The sequence below is a fragment of the Cricetulus griseus genome, chromosome X (assembly GCF_003668045.3).
Source record: "Cricetulus griseus strain 17A/GY chromosome X, alternate assembly CriGri-PICRH-1.0, whole genome shotgun sequence".
In the NCBI taxonomy this organism is placed as follows: domain Eukaryota; kingdom Metazoa; phylum Chordata; class Mammalia; order Rodentia; family Cricetidae; genus Cricetulus; species Cricetulus griseus.
The window spans coordinates 4,575,246-4,598,275 of record NC_048604.1 but is presented as its reverse complement, the minus strand read 5'-3'; the positions used below and the strand labels follow the sequence as shown (position 1 = coordinate 4,598,275).

General features: G+C 42.1%; 1 protein-coding gene across 8 annotated transcripts in view; it reads left to right on the top strand.

The window, feature by feature from the left end:
- The first annotated feature begins 1,102 nt into the window (after positions 1-1,102).
- Positions 1,103-23,030, top strand: part of LOC100761274 (mastermind-like domain-containing protein 1) — a 125,277-nt gene continuing 103,349 nt past the window's right edge. For 4 of the 8 annotated variants that reach the window (XM_035450030.1, XM_035450029.1, XM_027432206.2 and 1 more), the window contains exon 1: positions 1,105-1,351. The gene's annotated coding sequence lies outside the window, so the exon portion shown is untranslated. Of the gene's footprint in view, positions 1,352-23,030 lie in introns of all 8 variants that reach the window. The other 4 variants (XM_027432208.2, XM_027432207.2, XM_035450031.1 and 1 more) reach the window with 2 other exon arrangements.

Sequence of the window (23,030 nt, the reverse complement as noted above, 5' to 3'; positions counted from 1 at the left end):
TGAGCTGAGGACAGAAGGGGGAGTGAGGAGGGGATGGCGAGCATGTGGTCCGATAGTCCCTGGGGTGGGGTGGGGTGGGGTGGGGTGAGGTGGTGGTGTGTAGGTCAATGGCTGACACTTGAGAGCCTAGGTCCCGACTGTAATCACTGCTGGCTGGTTTGTTTGATCATCCATGTATGAGTTATTGATGAGCCTACAGACACACCGTGTGGAGAGAGAGACCAGCAACACCTGTGCATCTGCTAGCCACTGCAGATAAGCGCCCCTACCTGAAGGACGAGGGGAAGCTGCAGCGCTGCTTTCAGAGTCAAGCTGTGCTGAGACTGAGAAGGGGGCTCCTGCTATGCTTAAGTCCCCATCTTTCTGTCAGTTTTCTCGTGGTTTCTGTCTCTCACCCTCTGTCTCAGGCTATGTCTGGAACATTCTCTCACCTTATCACGGTTGAGTGCTGGCTTTCTGCTCACTTTCACTCTTCTGTCTGTTGGTAAGTCAGCAACCCTCACTAACCACCAGCTTGCTCTGTTCCAAAGCCAAATGGAAAAGTCAACCTGAAGCATGCGACTTTTCCTCTAGGCCCAGGCTCTCCTGTGGTCCTGGAGTGGCTCCATCCCATTCTTATTACCATACTGCCTTTGTAACCCCATTGCTACCTCTCCCATCAGAGCACAGTCCAGTCAATCCGTTTCTCGACTTCGCTGCTATAGGCCACCCTTCACCTCCTAAGCCCTTTGCGTTTGTCTGGTCTCTCCTAGCTGCCCCTGTAGCCCTAAGGGAGAAATGACGCTGCCACTGCGAATCCTGCCTGCGGTTCCTTTGCTCATTAAAAAATGTCTAGAGGATTTGGGAAGTCCCTTGGGCGACCTGCTCTTAGGTTGCTTGTGTCTACACACCCCAGTCTGAAAACCCTGCATCTCAAGGCTTGAGGCCAGTGGGGTTGCAGGCAGGGCAGCGCAGCTTCTCCTTTAAGACCAGAGCTGCTCGTCGCCGTTGAGTGTGAGGGTGTGTGAGTGTGCGGCGTGCGTGTCTCCTCCTCCCCGAGTGACACAGCAATGAGAAATGCCTATCAGTAACTTAAACCCCCGAAACTCCACCTTCCGGGCGCGCGGCGCGGAGCCGGGCGGTGGGAATGGAGCGAGCAGATTGAGGCCACCACTGCAGCGCCTCCAGCATGAACTTGGCCGCGAGCTGAAGCGGCGGGCGGCGGGCGGGCGCGGGGGCACCAGCCGCTAGCCAGGGGGTGATCTTCAATCCGCCTGGGCCATTCGGCGGGCGCCTGGGGGTAGGCTGCCCGTGCCGGCGGCCGCCTGCCCCTCTGGCTCTGCCCTGGCTGCCGCTGGAGCTCCGCAACACGGTAAGGGTGAAGGCGGATGCGGGAGGTCCGACTGCTTTGGTGGGGGGACTCCAGGGTGCACTTATAGCCCCCACTTATAGTCTCCATCTTTGAAGATCCGGGGCCCGGGGATGCTGTGAGATAGGAGACCCCAAAGTTTGCTCTGAGCACACGGCCCACCTGGCGCTGAGGGTTGCCCCCCCCCCACTGGCCTAACTGGGGTGAGCTCAGGTCTCAACGTTCAGGGTCTTTGGCCCCTGCCTTCTTTTAGGTGTCCCAGAGGGAGTCCAAAACTGGGCGGAGGCAGCTGCATTCCTAGGAGGAAAGGTACAGAGGGGTGCAAGCTGCGCGGGCTCCCCTGGCTACGTTAGGTTATCGGGAGGCACCCTCTCCATCCCCAAACCTCTGGGCCGCTCGCTCACTTTCCCAAGGTGCCATCAGAGATACTGTCTTCCTATGCCAGCTCCAGAGTCCATCAGTGGGCACTGGACAAGGAATTCCCCCGCCCCAAATCGATTTGCTGCCGCCGAACAGAGTGTGGGGTGTGCGCGTCGCCCTGCGCTTCCCCCACCCCATTTGCCAACTCCTCCTTGAGAAAGCAGCCTGGAGCAAAGCTGGGGGCCCGAGGCAGCCCCTGCTGATTCCCCACCCAGCGTTCCCAGAGCCCTTGCACAGGAATTGGCGCTCCAAGCTCCCGGGGCATTCTCTCAACAGCAGAGCCGGGCGCCAGGCTCTGCTAAGGGCGGGTGGGAAGCCCCCCGGAGCGCCGCCAAATACTTTTCTTGGCCACTTGGTTTGGCCAGGTTCCGTCCTGATGCAGTGAGTCCGAAGCCTGGAAAGCTAGCGGTGCTGTCTGATTCTGATCCGTGATTAAATTTGGACTGAGCGAACACTAATAGGATTATCCAGACTGAAAACTCGGCCCTAAAGCCATCGAAACCTGGGCAAACAGACGCGCCTCAGTCTGGGGGATTCATTCCCCGCTGGGCTCTTACAGCTGGGTGCGGCTGAGTCCGGCACCCTGAATGTGGGTGTGTGTGAGCAAAGGCAGGAGCACGGAGTGGCTAGAGAACCTGGGAAGATTGGATTCCAGTTGCTGGGGTAGCCTGCCCTTGTTATTTGGCAGCAGAAGGAACCCCTTGGAGTCCCGTCCCCAAGCCAAATGTTCCTTTTGCGGGTAGCCGACCAAGGCCGGTTCTGGGACATTGTTTGTAAGGGCTAGAGAGCCTAGTCGAGTAGAGCCGGTCTTGCTGTAACAAAAGAGGCAAAGTCTCTGCAAGCCTCAGCAATTCTCAAAGAGTTTGCTAGGGAGAGGTCCAGGGTCTTCCAGAGAAGACCCCTGCGGGAATCATGTCTCCCCCATCGGCCCCGGGCCGTGACTGCTACTCGTGTTCCCTGACTGCGGTGGGTGGATGGGAGCATCACAGCAGCTCGGCCCAGTTTCTTGGCAGGGGCAGGCTCTCGATCTGGTGCCCACTGACCGGGTGGGGTCTTACCATGCACCCACCAGGGCTTCCCGGCTGCCACCACTGCTATGGGCCCCTGGAGGCCGTGTAGCTTCTTTCCTTCCCTCCCTCCCACCTCTTCTTGTCTTTATAGATTCCCTCCTTCCCACCCGCCGCCGCCGCGCGCCAACAATCCGCTTTATAAAAAGCCCCTTTGTTTCCCAGGAGGCTGGAGAGAGGGAAGGGGAAAGGGACTCAGAGGCAGAGGGCGGGGGAGGCAGCCTCCAAGTAGCTTCGAGCCGCTCGGGACAGGAGGGCCAGTGTAGGCAATGGAGGAGGGGGGTCTTATTTTGAGTACCCTCTGTAGGAACCCGGGAAGTATTGGGAAGCGCTTGTTCCTGACGTGCTCTATGCGCTTGGTCAGCCAGCCTTGGACACCCTAAATCCCTGCAGCCAAGACTGTCTGGCCCGCTAAACAGGGAACAGGCAGGAGGAGCCAGGCAGGAGGCAGCAAACACTCAGCGGGGTGGGCAAATGCTGCAGGTCCCTGTGATGACAGGGCTTGGACATAGGGGGCGCCCTTTCTTCGGTTTCGCTTTGCTCTGGGGAGCCCCTCTCAGCCAAAAAACCTAGGGTGGCTGTTGAGCCTGTAGGCGGCAGAGACACTAGTAATGGATTGAGGCTTTATCCACCTTGCAATCTAGCTATATTCCTCTTTATTCCTGCTCCCCACTACCATACCCCCTACACACACACACACACACACACACACACACACACACACACACACACACACACACACACACGACAAGACTGAAACTCTCCGCGGGTGCCCTTTGTTTGATGCCACCTCTAGGGTAATCTGGGACTGGAAGTGAGAACGCAAAAGCTGCTAGGGACCACATATTGGCCTGTTGCCTCTATACAAACACAGGGTCTGGCAACAAGAGGTGTCCAAAAGGCACCAGCACCGGGTTTTTAGCTAGACTGGGGATTTATGGGATCTGTCTCTTACACTTGCTTACCCCACCCACCAAATTTGGGAGAAAACAGGCCTTGCTCGGCAAGATGTTAAGCCTGTCATTACAAGAAACCTTTCACAACCTGTCAGCCTGCTCCTCCAGCCTTCTTCAAAATGATCCACTTCTCTCTACCTGAATGTCCTCCTGATAAGACTACTGATAAGAAAAAAGTGACAAATAACAAGTGAGTGAAGCCTAACTCAAGCTTGTGGGTCTCTAGAGTAGTCCTACTCCTCTTGATCGCTCCCTGCCTCCGCTCCCTGATGGCTAAAGGATGCCGACTGCCTTTAATCTGATGTTGAAGTCTTTTCGAGTGTGAGTGCCCCCATGCACACATTCCTTTTTGCATTCTTCTTCTGCTCCGCTCACGTATCAATAAACTGGAGTTTATTGATGAGTGTGTTATCCTAACATTTTTTTGCTCTTTAAAGTAGTAAGTGAAGTGTAACACCCCCCCACACACACACGCACGCACGCACACACACACATATCCCTATTGCATCTAAAATCATAAGAAAGTAATCAAAGGGTGAATGAACTACTGGTTCTACCTTCTCCCCCTTTTGTGCTTTTCTTCTGGAGCAAGATCATTGGAAAATAAAGCTGCTGATGTGCGAGATGGAACATATGGTACCTCCATAAGAGAGAAACTGAAATGGCCTTGAACCTGCCGGACAGACCAGCTGTGTGCTGCCAGCTAGAGCAGCTAATCAGCTTTTTCCCTTTAAAGAAACAGCCCGCTTTTCTGTTGCTGACCAGTAGCATATTAAATAGGATGTTCTCCAAAGGGGAAAAGTAATGGGATTCTATATTGCTTGTGCTTTTACAGATCTCTAGTGTTTCTGTCCTGCTCTGGGGGTTTCCCTTGCCCTCCAGCTATGCCTGTCTCCAGCTTGGGCATGTTTCCTCGAGTATTTATGAGGATGGTGTTCATAGCAGAAGTTGGGAATCAGGAAAAGGGAAGAAAGAGATGGAGCTGAGAGTTCCAGATGACTGGAAGAAATGTGTCTGTTTTATACCCCACTGGTGTTGGAAACACTAGCAGTGTTTTCCCTAGTTTCTCTTTTAAAACATCTTAAAGAGTTGAAGGGCTTCCTTACAAGATCCCTTTTAAAACCATCCTCTTCCGGCTAGGACCATTTTCAGTTTTCCTTCAGTACAATGTGTTTGGGGGGGGGAGCAGTTTGGCGTTGGAAGAGAGACTTTAGAAGATACAAGGAAATTCCATGTTAGGAAATCATTAGCAAAGGGTGACTTTGTTTTCCTGCCACTGACGCTGACAGTGACACAGATGTGTGGGTTGAAACAGGAACGTCATTGAATTTTAAACTCAACCAGGAAATAGCCTGTTGCTGGAGTTGGGGGGGGGGGTTACACATTCATTCCATATTAAGATAGGAGGTTTGCTGTTGCCGATCCTTTTCAGTAAAGAAAGGGAATTTTTAAACCCAGCAGCATGTTTAATGTCTTTTCCCCTCTCTATATTTTACTAGCTAAAGGCTTAAAATGCACCTGTTAGTGAATCATGCCTAGGAACTGCATTACTGTTTGGGGTTAGAAGATGAACAAAAATTGATTGTAAACAAGTGTTTCTTCTGGCAGTCGTTGGACTACTTTTTAAAGGAGCTTTGCATATGTAGTAAACATTTTCAGTTTCAATTATTCTGATTTTTTCCCCTTGACGGTATATGATGGACCAGATAATTTGACTAGAAGCTGGGAAGCTTTTTTCTTTCTAAAAACTTCTCCTATTAATTAACAGAAGGATCTTGGGCAAGCTTGCTCTCCCTCCTTGCATTTCCTTTGTAACCCCTGAAACTGATTCTCTTCAAGTTCTGAAGTATTAGGATTTGTGAACAAAATGGTCATTTTTCTGGGAAAATAAAACATCAATTTTAGCCTTGTCTTTGGGGAAAACAATGTGATAGATAAAGAAATGGGGCTAATATTTTAAGAGGCATTGAGAAGAGGGGAATTAAATATGGCAGAAGGCCAATCAAAACAATATTAAAGTAGGAAGTGTCCCCTCTCTTGTGTCTTTGCAAGGGTGAACTTCTAACCTAGTGTTATAGAAAAGGGGGCTGAGCGGCAGCCCAGAGTGCCTCTTGTCTAGTACCCCTAACCCAGCCCTCTGGGGGCCTATTGATGGCAGCCCTCCTAATCACTAGGCTGGTCTTCAGATAACGGGATCTAAACTCTTTGAAATTAGACTGGCATATTTCCAGAGGACTCATTAAATATAGAGCAGATTTGCTGCCTTGCAGTTATTTAGCAAAGGTTACAAGGACAAAAAGGCCTGCTATTCACATATACACATGACCCACTGGGATATGGATTCAGAACTCCATGCTGAAATTTTTCTTAACCCTCCAGTTCCAAGGAATGTCCTCTAAATAACACATTTCCTACTTTAAGGATTCAGCAGCAATACAAGAATCTGCCAAAGTCCTGCTTGATGTTAATATTGATTTTCTTAACGGGTAAGGGTGGACATTATGAAGAGAGACCTTTTATCCACTCAGTTCTTTGGCAATTATCTTTCTGCCATAAATGTTGATATACATATAATGAATGTAACTAAAAATAAACTCCTTATTCAAGCAAAAAAGGTTGAGTGTTTGTTGGAGCATATAGAATGCTGAGAGTGGGAATAAAGCAACCCAGATGTCAGTAGAGAGGGAGATAAGTGATGGAAGAACAGGAGCTGGTTACTATGGATCAGCACAATGAACCCGTTCCCATTCCTACACCTCTCACAGCAGCACCATGGAGGGGTGGGTAACCTAGGCAGCAGCAGTCAACTGGATAGCAGGAAAGAAGCATTGCAAAGCTTAGTTGGAACCAGTATGATTTTAAAATATTTAGGCAGCAAATCCATAAACATCTTTAGGGCTTTGAGAAGGAAAATTTCACAAGTGCAATGCTGTGATATGCATTTATTATTTTTTGTTAGTCTTGTATCATTGTACTGGCTAAATAAATGTAGCGGAGGAAGAGGAAAAGGCCTCCTAGAGCTGGGGGGTGTTAGTCAAGGAGGTCCCCATGAGGTGAGAAAGGCTTATCACATAGCATATTCCTATACATCCTGTGTGGTCCTGCTCCTAATTACCAGCCCAGAGCTATTAGTCCTGGAGCATGTATACAAAGGGAGCTGAAGCAAACGAGTTGAGCTTCTTGTCTGCCCTCCGTCCTCTCCAGTTGTCCTCTCTCCTGTTCTTCCTTTCCCAGACTTTCCTTGGTTTCCCTGGAGCCTCAAGTTTTCTCCTAAAATATGACCTCCCTAATTTCCAAACAACTGGACATGTTACAATCTAAAAGAGTCCCCTGGGAAAAGGAACCCGGCCAAAGGCACTGTATTCCATAGAGTAAAGGCTTCTAGGGACATGATCTAAGGAGGTCTTGGGTAAAAGAAGGCAAAAAGTTCTTTGCAAAATCTGTGAAACTTTTCTTGGGCTTTCTTGACCTTCCATCATTGCCTCAAGCTCCAGACATCTCTACCACCTCCCCACTCTAGTTCATAAGACAAGGACCTTGCCGAGCCCTGGAGATAGTTCTAACTCATCATCACTTGAGTCTGTCATTTGGCCTTGGATTATCCAGTGATTCTTTTTTATTGTGAAGTTTAAGATCTAGCTGACCTGTAGTTCCTTACTTTCTCAGGGTAAGCTTCTGTCTGCTCTGCCCAACCAGCCTTTGTATTTTCCTCTTTTCTCCTACCTTAGGAGTACCTTTACACTTGACCATAGGGATACCTTTCTGGTAATTTTAGAGGAGGTGAGGCTGAAGGGTCAAAGCTACTGAACAAAATAGCATCTAGGTTAGGAGAGTCTGCCAAATCTGCAACCTTCATTGTGCTTTCTATCTAGAGAGGGGAGTGTGGGCATTTAAGGACTAATGGCGAGGCACAGTGTTCTCTTCAATTGGATCAAGCTCCACACTGCTACCCCATATGTCATCCATTCATAATTTTTCCCCTACAATTTCAGCCTGAAGAAATTGACTCTCGGCTTCTTTTAGTAGCATGCTAACACCTCAGTTGTAAAGGGGATTGGAACTATAGGTCTGCTTGACTGTTTTATGGCTCCAGTTTGCAAGCTAAACATTGTCACTATGCACAGTTAACAGAGGAACACCAGCACCCTTGAAGATTTACATGCTGAAAGATTAATTACTGTTGGAAGAAAAGGTAATTTTACAGAAGAGACTGAGACCCACAGAGCTTCCCAACTTTTCTAGAGGGATGAGAAAGGCTGCCCAAAGTAGACTCATACTGGCCCTCCAGTTCTTAGGCATTGTCCGCAAGATACCTTCTGCTCAGAAGTTTGAATAGATGGGTGTTTCTTCAAGGCAGATCAAAAGTGGTGATGGGAGATGCAGGGTCTGGAGGAAGAGTGTTTTGAATTGTGCTGTAACATAATGTACCCTTGTATCTATATGTACTCTTGTCCGGACCGCATGGAGGCATATGGGAGTCACAGCTGTAAGACTGGACCAAGCTGGAAAGTGAAGGCTACAAATTTATGATCAGTCTGGGGCCTGGCTGCTATGGTCTCTGAAGGGATGATGTCTCACCCTGCTTTCATGTTGGGCAATCAGTGATGTGGAGAGATTGGCTGGGTGGTCTTTGCTGGCATTTGCAGGATGTTGTTTGGGTTTCATTCTCAGTGAGTCCTCAGTATTAATATTGGTCTCTGGAAGTTCCAGCACCGACCTTGGAATTCAAAATGGGACAGTAGTTTTGGTGTAATTGCCAACATCACATGCTTTGTGAGTCTGATTCTGAAAGCTGGCATGCATTATGCTAGGTTTGGGGAGCAGAGCACAGTGTTTCTAAGCTGCGTGTCTGTCAAGGATTAATTTAACCTCTAATTACTACATTTTCTTTGCTGTGTGTTGCATGAACTTGTTACAACAAAGCTCAAAGTATGCTATTTTATTTCACTGCCACTCTAAAATTAATTTCAGGGATTTGGAGTCAAATCTGACCCACTTGGTGCTAAAATAGTTGTGCTGACACTGGAATTAAAGTGAACAATCTGGTTCTTTCTAGAGATGCCCCAGCCACGGAATAAAGAGCTTGATTATGTTATTTGTTCTCACAACCTTCAAAATGAGCTCTTGGCAGTATCAAGCAGTGTCACTACACTAATCCCATTGGGAACTCAACATCCCCAGGGAGCACCAGAAGCAGCCTGTATATTTCCTATGTGCTCCCTTGGGATCGAGAGTGATGCCTTGTGCAGCAGGGCAGCCCAGGGGTCCTTTCCGTCCCACTAATAATACAATATGAGATCATTATCTTATTGTAGCCTCCCAAGAGTCTGCTCTGGGGCCGAATCAGATCCATTAAATCACAGGATTAAACTCATGGGGTCTCCAGGTTCCTGTCCCTCCTTCTAGTCACCATCAGATGTGCCCCTGACATTCTATCTTTTCTTCAACTAGTTAGATTTATCAGAGATAGTTAAGTATAGGGTATGTTAAATATGAGTATTGATACCAGGTTGTAGTGAAGAGTGGCTTAGATTCCCATCTTTGGGCAGAGTGTCTCAGACTTACTTCCATTATTAATCTGGAAGGGGAGGAATCATGCCAGTTACTTGAAAGCAGATCTCACCTAGCAACTTGAGACAGCATCATATAACTGAACAAAATAATAGTGATTTATGAATCATAAAGTATGGCAGTTGGCCATTGCCCTTCAAAAGATGCACCAGTTTGGGACCACATTTCTGAGACTGGGAGAAGGCCCCAGTGCTGTAGTAGGAAGAACACCCACCCACCTGTGCTTCAGGCTCATCTCTGACACCAACGAAGGACTCTTCAGTCCAGTCACTTCCCTTTCATAGGTCTCAGTTTCCTCATCTATACTATACAGCACAGGAATCAACTAAGGGAATCCGAGGCTCTCCTGTTGCCCTGACATTCCATGATTGGGTAGCACATTAAGATATAAATGTCTTGAAATATTTGAAAGTGACACAATGCTTGATTGTTTTACATTACCAAGGACTTAAATACACAGGGTTTTATTTTTCTTTCGCTAGCAGGACATGGAGACTATTAGGTAAAGGAAAGCAGTTCTAGAGGTTTGGCTAAAGACAAAACATTGCCATTTCTTTGTATATGGCCAAATAATAGAAAAATGGGAAATTCTCTTAAAGACCTCTCATTTTATATGTGAGGATACTGGAGCTAAAGAAAACTCCATACCTGCCAAGGGCTATCCAGCAAGTTACTAGGTGCCAAAACTAGCTTAGGTCTCTGGAGTTCCATCTTGCATAACACTCCATAATTCCTAAACACCAGCAGAAGAAACATTTAGACTCCCCACAACACATGGGCCTGCATTCATCAGAATACAGAACTGTGAGGTTTTTTCTTTTATTTCTAGCTACCAAACAGTAGCTTATCACGAAGGAATTTTTATCCCTCACCTCTTCCCCTAACACCCATGAGTTGTTTTCAGCTAACAGTAAATATTGAATTTTGTTGGTCTTGTACCGATGCCCAATTTCAAATAAAACAGATTTTATAAATAATGGGGGGGTGGTCCCTAGGGGCTTGTTACTTGAAATTATTTCATTTTAAACAGATGGCTGTTTTAGGTTTGACTTTGCATTTTCTAATTTTCATTAGAGAAAGAAAAAACAACCCCAAGCAACCCCACCCTTATTTTGGTAATGAGTAACAGTTTGTCTTGTCTAAAAGAAGCTTTTAGCTTCTCAAGTGTTCGCACCCAGAGTGTTCAGCCTTAGTTTTTTTTTTTTGTTGTTGTTGTTTTGTTTTGTTTTGTTTTGCTTTCTTAATCATGTAACTGTGCTGACCACCTATAGTTCATAAGGTGCTTACAAAATATACCCATCCCATCTGTTCACTGGCACCAGATCTACAATTACGTCCCCCCACCCCAGCCCAGCCACCCCCACTCCTGTGGACTGGGTGGAGGGTAGAGTCTGGAAAATCTGCTCTTGGTGGGGAAGTAGTCTTCGAGCTGAGTCCAATGTCACTGTCTCATCTTGTGGCCCTAAACTTGGCCCTGTTCTCTTGGAGATTCACCCATGTTATCACTACAGTGAGGGAGAATCTGGGGATTATTTTTTTTTGCTATGTTGGATCCCCTTACTTAGAGGATGTGATTTGACCAGCAGATGGACCTACCAATAATTATCCTTATTTGTGTGTGTGTATGTATATGGGTACATACACATACTTGTGTGTACAGGCCTGGGGTCAACATCAGCTCTTTTCCTCTATCACTTGACACTTGAATTCCATGTTTAGTAAGAAATTCTATCTCAAAAGGCAAGGTGGTGAATGATAGAGAAAAGGGGCTGATATTGTGTGGGTGGGAATATCTTTCTATCTTGAAAGGGTTAAAAACTTGCTTTGATTCTTACTATCTCTCTCATTTCCAAATTTCTGAAAGCACCATTTTTGTTAGAGATCTATATTCAAGTCTGTGACAGTTTGCAACATAAAAGCTATTTGAAAGCATAAATTTTACATAAATATTTTGCTCACTGTAAAAAATTTGCCTCCCATGCCAGGCAGTAGTGGTACACACCTTTAATCCCAGAACTCAGGAGGCAGAGGCAGGCAGATCTCAAAAAACAAAAACAACAAAAAAAGTTGCTTTGGTATGGGTGCTTGGGATCCCAACACAGGCCCTCATGCTTATTCATCAAATACCCACTAAACCATTCTTCAGGCCCACATTTTGATATTTCTAGAGGCAACATACAAATTAATGTTTCTACAAGAGGAAGGTAGGTATCTCAGCAAATAAATTTATAAATATTTAATGCCTTTATTCACTGAACTCTTAATGACTGGCTTCCAGAAAAAAAAGTTTCATTTTCCTCCTGTCCACAGTGGGACTGGCATTAGGTCACCTCTCTGCTTCCATGAGGACAACAAAGAAGAAGGGTATGGTATGAAACTGGATCCAAAGTAATATAATCAATTAAGAATATGACCAAAAGTTATCTAGAAAAAACTTTTGATTCAACAAAGATCTTTTATGTGTCTAGTGTGTACAAGAAATTACAAAGGATGTGGATAGATGGACAGATGGATGGATGGGGAGACCATGAGCTATTTATGAACCACAGTGAAAATAAACACACTAATTCATGACATGTCAGATATACAAGAGCGAACAAGCAGAAAGATAACACATAAAAATAGTTCAATAAGGGAGATAGACAATGATAGACAAAGCCATAAGTAAAAATATAATATCTGAGATGATAAGTACCTTGAGGAAACAGAAATCAAGTGAGTTAAGGAGTACCAAGGGAGGATGAGGTTTTAAGTAGCATGGACAAGGACATTGGTGAAGAAGGTTGGAACAAAATGTGAAATCAGAGGGCTGCTCAATAGAAATAATTGAAGCTGTAAAACCATAAATTAACAAATTGAATTAGTTCAAATGATGCATTTTATTTAACCCAACATATCTAAACTATTCAGCATGTAATCACCACATAATTAATAAAACCTTATACATTTTTATTATTCTGTCTTTGCATTCTAATGTGTTTTACCTTTATAGAACAAGTCATTGCTAGATTTTAAATCTTTAGTAGTGCCATGCAACTAGTGACAAACTTATTAGACAACACACTTCAGGTTAGATGTACTCTTTTTAGTATGTCTCTAATAAACAGTACTTTATAGGGTGATTCTTTGCTGAATGGTTTAGAATTGTTAAGCATATTAATTTACTGCTTATCATCAATTTGCATAAATTCTTTCATCATGGATATTTATTTTTTCTTTTTTTGAATTTCTTTTTTCATTTGAATTAGAAACAAGCTTTTTTACATGTCCATCCCAGTTCCCACTCCCTCCCCTCCTCCCCCCTCCTCATGGATATTTAATAGCTTCTCATATCTTCATTCTCATATATCTACTTGTTCTTCATGCACTCATCTGCTCATATTCACACCATCATATGCACCCTCACAAGTACCTCGCTCCCTGAAGGTAGTTCTCTGGTTCTTAGGCTTTCTGCCTTATGTGGGATGGGTCTAGACAGAGTTCAACAGAGTAGCTGGCATCTGCCACACTGATTGGCACTTTGAAGAGCATTGTTAGTGTGTCCTTTGTCCAGGTTTGAGTTGAAAGCTATGCAATTGGCAGTTACTATTTTCTTAATACCAACATGTACCTGGAAACCCTGTACTCTTACTTCTTAGACAGTCATCTATCAACCTGTAATATTTCTGAGCATGAATCTAAAGGTCCTTACTCTGCTCTTTACACCTTGCCTTTGGAGCATTGAATGTTCATTTGTAAGCTTTTATAATTTTATTTTTGATTGGACATGAATTCAGACTTCCTTAATCATAAATATCATCATCACCAATATGTGTGAAGTTCTGGGTTACATTTTCAGCACATCACATCCACACACTAAAAGAATAATTCCCATAATTTCTGAATTCCTTCCACTTTGCTTCTTTTCTTTTTTATTTTAAATAATTTTATTTTAGAAGCACTCTTATTTACATATCAATCCCTCATTCCCTCACCATCCCATCCTTCTATGCTCCCCACCGACCCCCCAACTCACCCCCCACCCACTCCCCAGGGAGAGTGAGGCCCTCCACAGGGGACCATCAAAGTCTGTCACATCATTTGGGGAGGGCCCAGGCCCTCCTTCCCGTATCTGGGCTGCAATAGTAACCCTCCAAAGAGAATGGGCTCCCAAAGTCCATTTGTGCTCTAAGGATAAACACTGGGTTAGAGGTCCCATAGACTGTCTTGGCCTCCTAGCTTGCCCACATTCAGAGGCCTTGGTTCAGTCCAATGCTGGTTCCCCAGTTTTACGACTAGGGTCTCCATGCTCTTACTAGGTCAGTTCAACTGTTTCTGCAGGTTTTTCCAGCACCATCTTGACCCCTTTGCTCATCCCTCCTCCCGCTCTGCAACTGGATTCCAGGAGTGTGGTTCAGTGTTTAGCTGTGAGTGCGTGTTTCTGCTTCAATCAACTACTGGATTAAGGCTGTAGGAATGGAAACCAAGGTAGTCATCCATCTCATTTAGGTTAAGGGCATCAAAGGCAGCCTCTCTACCACTGTGTGGCTTCTTAGTTGAGGTCATAGGTTTTGACACATTTTCTTTACATGTTATCCACCCTATGCAGATAAACTAGACTTACATACATACACCTTTCTTTCTTGAACTTGTGTTCAAACAAATTGTAAACAAATGTTCTTTTGTCCCCCAGACACACACACCCTAAAAACAAGACATCCTCATACAGAAGCACAGGATATTAATCAAAGTCAGAACTCTAACATTGGCACTAATCTTTCTAAGGGATGCAATCTGGAAACCTTGTTAAGATTTTTAAGGTTAAATAATGTTCAGAAATCTACAAGGATGACACCAACTAACAATCTAAGCAATAGTGGAGAGGCTACCTTAAATACCCTTCCCCAATAATGAGATTGATAACTACCTTATATGCCATCCTAGAGCCTTCATCCAGTAGCTGATGGAAGCAGAAGCAGAGATCCACAGATAAACACTGACCCGAACTCCTGGAATCCAGTTGCAGAGATGGAGGGGTGATGAGCAAAGGGGTCCAGACCAGGCTGGTGAAATCCACAGAAACAGCTGACCTGAACAAGGGGGAGATCATGGACCTCAGACTGATAGCTGGGAAACCAGTGTAGGACTGATCCAGACCCCCTGAAGGAGGAAGTCAGTTTGGAGGTCTGGGCAAGCTATGGGGCTTCTGCTAGTGGAACAGTATTTACTCCTTGTACACAAGTGAACTTTGGGAGCCCTCTTCACATGGAGGGATACTCTCTCAGCCTAAACACACGGGGGAGGGCCTAGACCCTGCTACAAATTATATGACAGACTTTGAAGATTCCCCCATGGAAGGCCTCACCCTCCCTGGGGAGCAGAAAGGGGATGGGATGGCAGCTAGTGGGGAACAGGGGAGGAAGGGAAGGAGAGGGAACTGGGATTGACATGTAAAACAAGCTTGTTTCTAATCTAAATTAAAAAATAGAAAAAAATCCTCCCATAGACTTGCTAGGAATCATAGAATATCAGAGAATACACCTTGCTGTAATAAATTTACCTCTTAGATACAACAGTCATTCCATTCATGTCATGGTGAAATGTTTATATTTGTATTCCTTCAAAATTAACTTGTTAAAATCTTAAACCCAAGTTGATGCTATGGTCATATTGGGAGTGACATGTTTGAGAGGTGCTTAGGTCATAACAATAGAATTGCCATGAATTGTATTGGTGTTCCTATAAAGCAGACCCAATAAAGGCCCCTAGCGTCTTCTTCCATATGGAAACACAAGGAGACTGCTATATATGAACCAAGAGTCAAATCTTCACCTCAAATGAATCTATAATGTCTCTCAAGTTTCCAGAACTATGAAATAAAAATATTTTTGGAAGTTTAAAAAAAACAAGACAGATATTGCCAGTTGTCCTAATAAATCCCATTAAAGCATAAGAAAATCTAGGATCACACAGTGCAATTTGATGTGACTTCAGTCTTCTTTAACCTGAGACATTATCTCAGTTTGGTTTTGTGTTTTGAAGCACTGATGTGTTTGTAGAATACTAACTGGTTATTTCCCAGAATGTCCCTCAATTTGGCGTTGTTGATTGCTATTTCCTCCTGGTTAGATTTAGATTGTGTGATATTTGTCAGGAGCCACACAAAAGTACACCCTCAGTGCACCACATCTGGGGGCACATGAGGTCCTTGGTTGTCATTGTTGGTGATAGTCACTTTGATAACTTGGTTAAGGTCACGTCATCCTGGTGCCTCCACTCTTGAAGCACTGTTGCTTCACCTTGCAGTAAGGAGTGTCTTAGTGACGTAAAGATATTCAAGGGCTTGTTGGTATCTTCTTACGCCTCTCCTTTCCTCAGGGGTTTAGCATCACTTAATGGCTGTGCCTGAGGAAACTTTACAATAATGAACTTCTGATTGCATTATGTTTTCTATATTTATTGTTTTTCTTTATGCTGTTAAGAAAAATGTTACCCTCCCATATCATAAGTAAATATATTTATTCACATACTTGTTGATATTTGTGGGTTTTTATCATAGTTAATGCATTATGGTCCTTTATTTTTGTTATTTATTTTCCCTCCTCAGATTGCTCCAGTTTGGGCTCTTGAGAACCCCTTCAAATTGGTTCTGATGTCTTTTTGTCTAATCATTATCTAATCACTTGAACAACACCTTCATTTCTGCTGTAAGATAACAGGCCCAATTTGTATTATTTTTTCCCTGTACCAGCCCTAAAATTGTTCCTTTTCTTCGGGAATCTTACTTCTTTAAATGGATAATAGTATTTAGAAACCTTCATGCAGATAGTCCATGCATGATCATTCCTACAGGTGTCTCAGCATCCTTTCAGTCCACCAGGCTGAGATAATATCAGAAATATCATTCATGACTTCTTTTCTTATTATTTAAGTAAGGCCTATTTATCTACTTACGTCTCTAGGAATTTCAAGCTCACACTCATTTCTCTAAATTCCAATCTGATTCCAAAGTTCATTCTGCCTTTCGTCTTTCCATTTTTATAATTCCTTTCATAAACAGTAAGAAATCTCTGCTGTTATCCATAACATATTTACTCAGTAAATTCTAGAGTACATGGGAAGTCATTTCAGCATTGCTAGCCCATGACTATGAAGAAGCCTGTTCACAAGGTACAATTTCCAATATCAGTACACACACACACACACACACACACACACACACACACACACGCATCTTTAGGTTATGACTGTACAATCAATTCATCATTATGAACAAATCTTGTGAGCAAGGTCTCTGTCTCTCCACTCCCAGGCAGCCACTCTGTTTGCAACTGTTAAGATTTTTCCATGTTTTCTTTATGTTTTATCAACCCTCCTCTACAAACACAACATGAGTGGACACCATACTGCTTTTTCTAATTTTGGAGGGCCAATTATGGCAATAATGTTCTTTTATCCCCCAAATACTTTAATGAATATTCCCTAAAAACAAAGACATTCTCTTGCAAAAAGTAAAAAGAAACAATAAAAATCCCAAGATTTAGTTTACTTGTTTCTAACTGAATTCATTTTGTTTTTTCTATATTTGTTATTTCTTTGAGTTGTGTGTGTGTGTGTGTGTGTGTGTGTGTGTGTGTGTGTGTGTGTGTGCGTGCATGTGTAATAATAACACAGTACAAAACAGGGAGCCCTCAGAAATACACTTATTTCCTCTATCCTTTCCAGCTCATTCTACTTTTCTACTTTAATTAACCAACATATTACCTTTTCTGGCAAACCCCTTTTAAGACAAATAAGCGTATTTGTGTGTTTTCTAGACAGTTTTTTTCTTTCATAAAGCATGGAACCTTAATACACTTTTAGGCTTTACTTTTGCACTTGCAAACATGTCCTAGTGACCATTCTATGTCAGTGCATAGAAGTCTTCTTCAATCTTTCATGACAACTACAGTCTTACTATGCTCCTGGCTGTAGGTGTTTTATGCTGTTTAAAATAGTTTTGCACTCATGCTGTTCCAAGAAGCAAGCTGAAATATATATATATATATATATATATATATATATATATATATATATATACACTTTCATACTGCTGAAGGGGTATTTGCAGGGTCAAATCTCATAGGTGTAATAGTAGCACAGTACAAGTGTGTCAAAATGTAAAAACACATGAAGTTTTGATATGTGGTGCCCAATTCCCCTCCAGCAATGCATAAGAATGTCTCTTCCCACAAAACCTCACCAACAAAGTATTTGCTATACTTTTTAATTTTTCTAAATCTGATAGGTGAGAAATGATATCTCAGTGTACTTTAATTAGCATTTTTCTAATTATGAGTAACTCGGAGCATCTTTTCATATGCTTAAGAGCCTTTTGATATTTTCAGTATGTGCATTATCTGTTGAAGTCTTTTCTTCCCTTTTCTATTGATTTTTTTTTTGGTTTATATCCTCAATTTAAAGACTTTTTTGATAAAGATAATTGGCTTTTTATCTGTAACATTTGTTGCAAGTAATTTTCTAAATTTGTTTGTTCTCCTGGATAGTTATGGTATGCCAAAGGTTTTTGTTTGCTTGCTTGCCTGCTGTTTTGAGACAAGGTCTCAACGATTCTCTTGTCTTCACTTACCCAGTGCTAGAATTCAGGCATGCACCAAGCTCAGCGGGGAAAGGATTTTTATGTATTTAGGGAACAGCTTTTTTCTGTTACCACTCTTGGATAGTGAGTTACATAAAGCCTTTCCTTACACCCAGGCTAAAGAACTTCACCCAGTTTCCATGCAAATAATATAATAGGCCAAATTTTATGGTTGATCTTTTGGTCATTACTGTTTTCAAGGTTCATCCATGTTGTATAATTTATCAGTACTCTAATCCTCTTTTCTATACTAATGTATATTTTGATGCAGATTGTGTGGTTCACATTTGCATAGGAGCATGTGCACATGAGTGCAGAGGCCAGAAATCAACATTGGTGCTGTTCCTTGGGAGTTGTTTTGCTTTTTCAGACAGGGTCTCTCACTGGGACCTGGGAGCCAATTATGGTAGGCTGACTGGCCAGCAATTTCCAGGGTTCTACCTATCTCCACCTCTCCAGTGACCATGACCATCTTTCCATGTGGATGCTGGTGACTGAACTCACATCGTCATATTTGTACTGCAAACACATTACCCACTAAGTCAACTCCTTTAGTCATTTATTTCCCCCAAATGTGGATAAAATTAAATTTGTCTTTCCACTCAATTGATAGAAATTAGAGTTACCACATTTTAGCTATTATGAATAAAACTGTTATGAACATTCATATACAATCTTTCATGTGGATATATGTTTTCATGTCCCTTGGGTACATTCTTGGAAGAGGGATGTCTGAATTACAGTAACTGTTTAACACTTTGAGGAGGTGTCAACCTATAATCCAAAGTATTTGTACCATTTTTACCATCTTGCCAACAATGCATTCCAATTTTTCCACATCCTTGTCAATACCCGTAGTACTTGAGTGAATATGAGACGCTATTTCATTGTAGTTGTGATTTACATTTTTGTTGACAGATAATGTTGAGCATCTTTTGTGTGTTTTCATATTTTCTTTGGAGAAGTGTTTGTTCAGACTTTGCCTATTTTAAAATTGAGCTATCATTCTGTTATTTAATAAGTATAAAGGCTCTTGTTAAATTCTGATTATTGGAGCCTTACAGTATTGCTAATAAGTTCCCCATTCTGTGGTTTGTTCTTTTTCACTTCATTATATTGTCAGTAATAAAAGTTGCTTTTGTTTATTTCTTTATATTTCTGCATCTCTCTCTCTCTCTCTCTCTCTGTGTGTGTGTGTGTGTGTGTGTGTGTGTGTGTGTGTGTGTGTGTGTGTGTCTGTGTGTGTGTGTGTGTGTGTGTGTGTGTGTGTGTGTGTCTGTGTGTGTGTGTGTGTCTGCACATGTGCATGTGAGCATGTATACCAAGGCACAAATTGGGAGCAAAGGGCAACTTTCAATATTCAGTTCTTTTCTTCCATCAAGTGGGTTCCAGGAATAAAACTCAGGTGGTTGGGCTTGGTAGCAAGTGCTTTTATCTACTGAGCCATCTTGTGTGCCCAGAAACATATAAGCTGACTTTAATTTTGATAAAACCTAATTTATTTTGTTTTCCTGTTATCACTTAGACTATTAGAATTATACCTAAGAAACAACTGTCTAATTCAGGTCACAAAGATGTTATCTTGTGTTTCTTATGGTTTTAGTTCTCACACATAATTCTATCGTCCATTTCTGATTTAGTTTTATTTAAAACATATTGAATTAACAAGAAAAATTGTCCATAATTAAGTTGTACAATGTGATGATTGTATATACATATATATTTTAAAATAATTAGTACTCTCAACTCAACACACCCACTAGCACCTGTGGTTACTGTGTTTGTGTTGATCCCACTTAATATCTATTCTGTGAGTGTTAAGGACACTTAAAATTTGTTCTCTTAGCAAGTGGTTTTTTTATTTTTGCATTTTATTTGTATGGGATATTTTACCTACATCTATGTCTATGCATCATGTACATGCTTGGTGCCTTCAGAGGCCAGAAGAGGATGCTAGATCTCCAGAACTAGAATTTCAGAAGGCTGTGAGCAGCCCCCATGTGAGTGCTAGTAACCAAATCCAGGTCCTCTGAAAGAGGGCTACTAACTGCTGAGCCATCTCTCTACCCATACTCCACTACACTATTTTTTCAGACAGTCTCACTATATAAGCCTGAATGGCCTGAAACTCACAGAGAACTGCCTGCCTCTGCCTATTCAGTGCAAGGCTTAAAGGCCTGAGAACAATAGAGACGTGTTAAATATAATCATCATGCTGCACTTTAGTTATCCAGAGCTTCTATGTCTCATAACTGATGATTGGTTAACTTTGAATAGCATCACATTTCACAGCTCATGACAACCATTCTAATCTTTGTTTCACAAATTCAAGTATTATGGGTGGTGCTGCAGTCAAGTATAGTCAAACCTGTATCACTTTCAGATAGTGATATCATTTTCTTTAGATAATGTAGGAGTTTTACTTTTAATTTTTGAGGGACATTCATATTTTTCCCACAATGGCTGTAACAGTTCACATTCTTACTAATGATGATCAAGGATTCTTTTCTCCATATACCTCCAATATTAAATAAAAATTAGCCGTGTAACCAGTGAAGTGAAAGCTCATTGTGACTTTGACTTGCATTCTCATGATATTGAACAGCATTATATATGCATGATGGTCATTTATGAGTCTTTGGGAAAATGTGTAATTGGGTATGTTGCCTATTTGTAGACAGTGAAAAAAAGACATTCTTTTTCATATGACTATCTAGTTGTCCCCAAACTGTTATTACTATTTAATACATTGTGTTGTCTTGGTATACCTTGTTAAAATCAGCTGACCTGGGTGGGGATATATAGCTCTCTGGGGAGTGCTTACCTGCCATGCACAAAATCCTAGCTTCAATCCCCAGTACCAAAATATCAAAATCAATTGACTATAAACATAATATTTATTTCTTGACTCACAAGTTATTCACTTTATGCCAGTATCATATTATGACTTTTAGTTTTAGTGTTCCAGTGTTTGGTATTAGGATACCTGTGTTATTTTTTGTTAGTGGGTTTTTGAGCTCACTTAATATGGAAGATATTTTATTTATTCCTTTGGAGTTTCCGTACAGACAACCATGTTACCTGTAGATGAGGATAGATGTATTTCATCCTTTTTGATCTGTGTGTGTGTTGCATTCCATTAACTTGCCTTATAATATACCAGCTAGAACTACACATGGTTTATTAAGTAGTAGTTATGACAGCAGACATCTTGCTTTGTTACCATTCTTAGAGTGAAATTAGTCAGTATTTTATTATAACATATAATGTTTGTAGAGATTTGTAGACACTCATTATGAAGTCCATTTTCATTCCTACTAATCTCAGAATTTTCATAATGAATAGCTATGGAATTTGTGAAATGATTTTTCTGTGTTCACTAACATGATCACATGATTTTTCTTTTTTAACCTGCTTACATTGTAGATAATATGAATTAATTTCCAAATGGTGGGCCAGCCTTATAATCTGTGATAAACTGTACTAGGCAATGGTGTAGCATTATTTTATACAACGTGAATTTGATTTGCTAGCATTTGTTGATTTTTTAATTAAGTGCATGAAAGATAATTGACATATAATTTTCTTTTTCTATAGTATATTCATCTACTTTTAGCATCGGAGTTATAAGTTGAGTTGGAAACTATTCCCATCATTTCTTTTTATTAAAAACTGTTTTTATGGTATGCAATATGTATTGCATCATGTAAATGCAGAATCCCACAGAGGTCAGAAGAGGAAAACAGATCCCTTAGAACTGGAGTTACAGACAGTGGTGAGCCAGCATGTGAGTGTGGGAATTAAACCCAGGACTTCTGCAAGAGCAATAAACATTGATAACCACTGATCCCACTCTCCAGCCCCTCTGGTCATTTCTTTCGGGTAGTGATTGTGTAAAAGTAGTACTAATTTTCCTTTAAACATCTACCACAATTCTCCAGTGAAACCATCTAGGTCTGAAGACTACTTTTATTGTTTTTATCTATAAATTTATTTGCTAGCCGGGCATTGGTGGCGCACGCCTTTAATCCGAGCACTCGGGAGGCAGAGGCAGGAGGATCCCTGTGAGTCCGAGGCCAGCCTGGTCTACAGAGCGAGTGCCAGGACAGCCTGCAAAGCAATACAGAGAAACCCTATCTCGAAAAACAAACAAACAAAAAAAACCTATTTGCTCAAGTTTCAGATTGCATATTAATGTTGTCTTATTTAAGGTTAGTTACTCAGTTCTATATATTTATATATTTATTTGTGTGTATGTCCATATGCATGTATGTGAAAGCCCAGTCATGTGCATGCCACAGTTCTGGTGTGGAGGTCAGAGGATAGTGTTTGGGAGTCAGTTCTCACTTTCCTCCCTATTCAAACCAGGTCTCTCCTGTCGTTTCTGCTGCACAAGATACTGTAGGCTAGCTGGCCTGTGAGCTTCTGATTGTCCTGTCTTCATCTCCCATAACACTATTGAGGTTCTGGGATTACAGATATACACAGCTGCATCTGGCTTTTTAGATGGGTTTTAAGGGTTGAACTCAAGTCATCAGGTTTGTGTGGCAAGTCTTTTACCCACTGATCCATCTCCCTGGCCCTACTAAATTCTTTAAGGACTTATGCATCTATATACATGAAGAATTTTCAAGTAGTAGTTTCCTTTTTGTTCTGTCTTGAATTCTTATGTCATGTTAATACCTAATTTCATAAAGTAGACTATGAAATATTTCCTCCGATTCCGTTTTTCAGAAGAAAATGTATTGAATTATTAGTTCTTTATTGTAGAATTTCCCAATTAAAACTTTTAAGTTTGAAGACTTTTAGAGGAGTTTCTCATGTATGAATTATATTTCTTTAAACAGTATAGAAATATTGAAATGATCTGTTCTGATAATTTGTTACACGAAAGGAAATTGTCCATTTCATCTTAAGTTTTCAAATTTATGTATGTAGAGTTTTGAATAATATTCCCTTATCCTTTGGTCTCTGTAGGGTCTGTAAATGATATTCTTTGCACTTCTGATATTGGCAATTCACTCTTACTAGAATTCATTTTTATTGTTCTC